The sequence below is a fragment of the Marmota monax genome, unplaced genomic scaffold, assembly GCF_021218885.2.
Source record: "Marmota monax isolate L192 unplaced genomic scaffold, Marmota_monax_Labrador192_F-V1.1 WCK01_AAM20220418_F8-fsc00059, whole genome shotgun sequence".
NCBI classification, from domain to species: domain Eukaryota; kingdom Metazoa; phylum Chordata; class Mammalia; order Rodentia; family Sciuridae; genus Marmota; species Marmota monax.
This window is the reverse complement of record NW_026693595.1, coordinates 4,065,179-4,072,159: the sequence shown is the minus strand read 5'-3', so window position 1 is coordinate 4,072,159 and position 6,981 is coordinate 4,065,179.

The window sequence follows — 6,981 nt, the reverse complement described above, 5'->3', positions numbered from 1 at the left end:
TCCTTGGGGAACCGCCTCTGGTGAACAGGACCTGGCTGGCTGGCTGGCAGGAGGAACAGGGGGAGGGGCCGGATAAGTGAAAGGGCTCTGGACTAACAGGATTGAGAGACTCCCAGGAGCCACCTTACAGGGATTTCTGTCAGCACATAGAGGGCAGAAGCTCGGCTCAGAGGGCACAGCTCCACCTATTGGAAGAGAAGAAAATGGGATTCAGCCATAGAACAGGGGATGCCAGCATGGCAGAGATCTGATGTCATCGGAGAGCGGCCGAGGAGAGAACTTCATCGGTGCCAGCGGCGACGGAAACAGTTGGTCAACTGGTAGGGAGGGTGAGTCACAGATACCCGAGTCTCTCTCGCTTTGTCGTGGAGCCAGAGGGGAGGAGCGGGGCCGCCGCCCACGCCCGCAAGGTAGGCAGACCTGCGACCAACCTGCAGATCAGGCCCAGCGGACTGCGGGCGTGGTAGGAGGGGCAGGGCAGAGCTGCCGCCCGCGCCAGCAAGGTAAGCAGACCTGCGACAGACTGGCGGATCAGGCCCAGCGGCCTGCCAGCGTGGTACACACTTCACCCCAACTGGAGTAGGGGCAGAGCAGAGCCTTCGCCCGCGCCCAGATCAGGCCAAGCGGCCAGCCTGTGTGGTGGTCACGTGACCCCAATTGGAGTGGGGGCGGAGCAGAACTGCCACCCGTGCCCGCAAGGTGGGCAGACCGGTGAATAACCTGCAGATCAGGCCCGGCGGTCCGCGGGCATGGTAGGAGGGGCAGGGCAGAGCCTTCGCCCCCGCCTGCAAGGTAGGCAGACCTGCGACAGAACGGCGGATCAGGCCCTGGTGTCTGCGGGCATGGTAGACACCTCACACCAATTGGAGGAGGGACAGAGCAGAGCCCCCGCCCACGCCTGCAAGGGAGACTTTTCAACTATACAAGAGCAATATAAATATATAGGGGGGGAAAAAATTTCAAAAACACAACAGTTTCACCAAGAAGAAAGAAACGCAAGCAGTATAAAAAGACAAAGAAAGAAAGGACCACAAGCAATGCAGGTCAACGCAACTTTAGAAGAGGTAACAGCTGCAGCAGATGGAATGTCAGATAAAGAATTCAGGATATATATGCTTCAGGTGATCTGGAGTATCAAGGAAGACATTAGACAGCAAAATCAGATAATGAAAGATCACTTCGACAAGGAATTACACAAACAAATCCAGGAAGCAAAGGATCAACTATACAGGGAGATAGAGGTTATAAAAAACAAACAAACAGAAATCCTAGAAATGCAGGAAGCAATAAACCAACTTAAAAACTCAATGGAGAATACTACCAGCAGAGTAGAACACTTAGAAGATAGAACATCAGACAATGAAGACAAAGTATTTCAACTGGAAAAGAACATAGACAGCTCAGCAAGACTGTTAAGAAACCATGAGCAGAACATCCAAGAAATATGGGATAACATTAAGAGACCAAACATAAGAGTCATTGGGATACAGGAAGGTATAGAACTCCATACCAAAGGAATGAGCAGTCTATTCAATGAAATAATACGAGAAAACTTCCCAGACTTGAAGAATGAGACAGAATCCCAAATTCTAGAAGCCTACAGGACGCCGAATGTGCAAAATTATAAGAGATCCACACCTAGACACATTATAATGAAGATGCCCAACATACAGAATAAGGGGAGAATTTTAAAAGCTACAAGAGAAAGGAAGCAGATTACATTTAGGGGTAAGCCAATCAGGATAACAGCTAATCTTTCAACACAGACTCTGAAAGCTAGAAGATCCTGGAATAACATATTTCAAACACTGAAAGAAAATGGGTTCCAACCAAGAATTGTGTATCCAGCGAAATTAAGCTTCAGGATGGAAGATGAAATTAAAACCTTCCACGACAAACAAAAGTTAAAAGAATATGCAGCTGGAAAACCATCTCTTCAAAACATCCTCGGCAAAACATTACAGGAAGAGGAAATGGAAAATAACAATGAAAACCAACAGTGGGAGGTACGACAGTAAAGGGGGGGGGATAATCAAAGAGGAAAACAAACCATGTTTAGTAACAGAAATAAACAAATATGGCTGGAAGAACAACCCATATCTCAATAATAACCCTAAATGTTAATGGCTTAAACTCACCAATTAAGAGACACAGGCTAGTAGAATTGATCACAAAATAAGACCCAACAATATGCTGCCTACAGGAGACGCATTTGATAGGAAAAGACATACATAGGCTGAAGGTGAAAGGTTGAGAAAAATCATATCACTCATATGGACTTCTGAAACAAGCAGGAGTGTCCATACTCATATCAAATAAAATAGATTTCAAGCCAAAGTTAACCAAAAGGGATAAAGAGGGACACTACATACTGCTCAAGGGAACCATACACCAACAAGACATAACAATCATAAATATATATGCCCCAAACAATGGTGCAGCTATGTTCATCAAACAAACTCTTCTCAAGTTCAAGAGTCTAATAGACCACCATACAATAATCATGGGAGACTTCAACACACCTCTCTCGCCACTGGACAGATCTTCCAAACAAAAGTTGAATAAGGAAACTATAGAACTCAATAACACAATTAATAACCTAGACTTAATTGACATATATAGAATATACCACCCAACATCAAGCAGTTACACTTTTTTCTCAGCAGCACATGGATCCTTCTCAAAAATAGATCATATATTATGTCACAGGGCAACTCTTAGACAATATAAAGGAGTAGAGATAATACCATGCATCCTATCTGATCATAATGGAATGAAACTGAAAATCAACGATAAAAGAAGGAAGGAAAAAGCATACATCACTTGGAGAATGAACAATAGGTTACTGAATGATCAATGGGTTATAGAAGACATCAAGGAGGAAATTTAAAAATTCTTAGAGATAAATGAAAACACAGACACATCATATCGGAATCTATGGGACACATTGAAAGCAGTTCTAAGAGGAAAATTCATTGCTTGGAATTCATTCCTTAAAAAAAGAAAAAACCAACAAATAAATGATCTCATACTTCATCTCAAAATCCTAGAAAAAGAAGAGCAAAACAACAGCAAAAGAAGTAGAAGGCAAGAAATAATTAAAATCAGAGCTGAAATTAATGAAATCGAAACAAAAGAAACAATTGAAAAAATTGACAAAACTAAAAGTTGGTTCTTTGAAAAAATAAACAAAATCGACAGACCCTTAGCCATGCTAGTGAAGAGAAGAAGAGAGAGAACTCAAATTACTAGCATACAGGATGAAAAAGGCAATATCACAACAGACACTTCAGAAATACAGAAGATAATCAAAAATTATTTTGAATCCTTATACTCCAATAAATTAGAAGATATTGAAGGCTTAGATAAATTTCTTAAGGCATATGATCTGCCCAGATTGAGTCAGGAGGATATAGACAACCTAAACAGACCAATATCAATTGAGGAAATAGAAGAAACCATCAAAAGACTACCAACTAAGAAAAGCCCAGGACCGGATGGGTATACAGCAGAGTTTTACAAAACCTTTAAAGAGGAACTAATACCAATACTTTTCAAGCTACTTCAGGAAATAGAAAAAGAGGGAGAACTTCCAAATTCATTCTAAGAGGCCAACATCACCCTGTTACCTAAACCAGACAAAGACACTTCAAAGAAAGAAAACTTCAGACCAATATCTCTAATGAACCTAGATGCAAAAATCCTCAATGAAATTCTGGCGAATCAGATACAAAAACATATCAAAAAAATTGTGCACCATGATCAAGTAGGATTCATCCCTGGGATGAAAGGCTGGTTCAATATACGGAAATCAATAAATGTTATTCACCACATCAATAGACTTAAAAATAAGAACCATGTGATCATCTCGATAGATGTGGAAAAAGCATTCGACAAAGTACAGCATCCCTTTATGTTCAAAACTCTAGAAAAACTAGGGATAACAGGAACATACCTCAATATTGTAAAAGCAATCTATGCTAAGCCTCAGGCTAGCATCATTCTGAATGGAGAAAAACTGAAGGCATTCCCTCTAAAATCTAGAACAAGACAGGGATGCCCTCTCTCACCACTTCTGTTCAACATAGTTCTCGAAATATTGGCCAGAGCAATTAGACAGGCGAAGGAAATTAAAGGCACAAAAATAGGAAAAGAAGAACTTAAATTATCACTATTTGCAGTGACATGATTCTATACCTAGCAGACCCAAAAGGGTCTACAAAAAAACTATTAGCGCTAATAAATGAATTCAGCAAAGTGGCAGGCTATAAAATCAACACGCATAAATCAAAGGCATTCCTGTATATCAGCAACAAATCCTCTGAAATGGAAATGAGGACAACCACTCCATTCACAATATCTTCAAAAAAAATAAAATACTTGGGAATCAACCTAACAAAAGAGGTGAAAGGGAGGGAAAGGGAGAGAAAAGGGAAATTGCATGGAAATGGAAGGAGACCCTCAGGGTTATACAAAAGAACATACAAGAGGAAATGAGGGGAAAGGGAAAAATAATACAAGGGGGAGAAATGAATGACAGTAGAGGGGGTAGAGAGAGAAGAGGGGAGGGGAGGGGAGGGGAGGGGGGATAGTAGAGGATAGGAAAGGCAGCAGAACACGACAGACACTAGTATGGCAATATGTAAATCAATGGATGTGTAATTTATGTGATTCTGCAATCTGTATATGGGCTAAAAATGGGAGTTCATAACCCACTTGAAGCAAAGTGTGAAAGATGATATATCAAGAACTATGTAATGTTTTGAACAACCAATAATAAAAAATAAAAAAAAAATTTTTGGATCATGAGGGAAAATGTCATAAAAGACATTTAGTAAGACAATTAAATAAAATCATAAATAGATTGTGTATTAAATATGAGTGTCTTGTCATTGTTAAATTTCCCAGATTATATACTCTGTGGTTTTATGAAAGTATGACTATTTCTAGGAAACCATATTAAAATGTGTTGGGCTAACAGGACAGGAGGTCCAAAAGTGTGTCTCAATGGAAAACATGTATCTATATAGGATACTTAAGTGACAGTGAAGGGAAGAAAATAATAAAAATTAGTAAATAAAAGATATGTGGGAGTTTTTTGCACCACTGTAATATCTCCTTTAAGAGTTTGAAATATATATATATATATATATATATAAATAATATGGAATCGAACCCAGGGGTACCTAACTACTGAACCACTTTCACAGCTCTTTTTTTTTTTTTTACATTTTATTTATGGATGGGGGTCTCACTAATTTGCTTAAGGCCTAGCTAAGTTGCTGAAGTTGACTTTGAACTCAAAATCCTCTTACTTCAGTCTCCTAAGCCACTGGGATTACAGGTATTCATCACCACACCCAGATAAAATTTTGAAATACTTTTAAAATAAAAACCTAAAAAAATTAACTTCCAGCTTAATTCAGATTTATGTTTTAATGTTTAGCATATTTTTTCTAGGACTAATAAAACTGAAAATAAATGACAATTAAAAGCAGACAAAAATCCTAAAACTTGATCAAAATCACTGTAGAGTGACACCACGTCAGCGTTCTATGAACATTTCTATAAATGAGAAACGTGCGTTTAAAAAAAAACTAAATTTATGTGAACATATTCAACACATGAAACTAAAGAAATTATTCAGAAATCATTGCTATTCCTTTAGTGTATATATTTCATGAAGTGATAAATCTGACTTTTTAATGATCTGAGAATTATTCTAGATATTTATGGATAGGCCTATTTTTCTCCAGGAGAAACTTACCACCCAGAATCTAGGGCCCAGTAAGGGTCATGGTCTAGAGCTATCTCAAGCCCCAAATCCTGTGGTCTTGTCTTCAGAGAGAGGCCTTCTTAACTCTTCCAGAATGTCAGAGTGATAATTGAGCTGTTTCTCCCTCATTTGTGTCTGAACTCAGGATACTATTTTCCAGAATGTCACAATCTTAGTGTTCTAACAGGAAGTTTTAACACCCTCCTTGCAGTCACTGAATTAGAGTTTCTAGGGAATTCAGCTATTATCTCTAATTCTCCTTCCTCTATATTCTTTCACCATCAAAATTGGAAGGCTCAAATGTGTCTCCAGAGAAGAAAATTCAAGGGTAAATTAGCCAATGAAACTCCAGTGGAAAATTTGTATTTCACATGAAATAATAACCTAGTAATTCAATATGCTCTGAGAAAACCTCTAGAATGTGTTGCATTGATGTTACACATATACATATAAAATTACACTTTCAAAGGTCCAGGTGAATCTAGACACTAAACAATTACACACATGGCCCAGACAAGAAGTCTTTGAGTTCATTATTCTCTCTTGAATTATAGGAAGAAATGCCTAAAATTCTCTACCTTGAATTTGCTCCATTTTAAGTTGATGACAATTTATTTTTTCCTTCCTATTTCTACTTAGCTATTTCAAAATAAATCCAGAAGCATGTACACTGAAAAAGAATAACAGAAAGAAAGAGAGAGGGAAAGAGAGAGAGAGAGAGAGAGAGAGAGAGAGAGAGAGAGAGAGAGAGAGAGAGAAGCAAAGAAAGAGAGAGAGAAAAAGGAAAGTCAGGAGAAAAGTTTAAAAAGAGAGAAAAGCCCATAGACATTTAAGAATCTGTGATTCCCTTTCTTAACAGTGAATTCGAACTTCTGTCACTTGGTTTAGTATTTCAGGAGATGAAAATATTTTCTACCATGTGGACATTGAGGACAATGAGATCATGTTCATTACCACAGAACTGAATTTTTCATAAATATTCCTTATACATGGACTAGTAAGATATTCTTTAACTTTTCAACATTTTAAGAATTATTGCCAGTTTGGCTTTCATACAAATAATGAAATACAAATAATGTCCAGAGACTCAGGACAAGCCAATATAAAACAGATATTTTCTGTTTAATCCTGTAATGTCTTATTTATACAACAAAGATTTAATTTTCAAATATTTAAACTCGCTTCTGGCTTTTGTTATGTTCTGT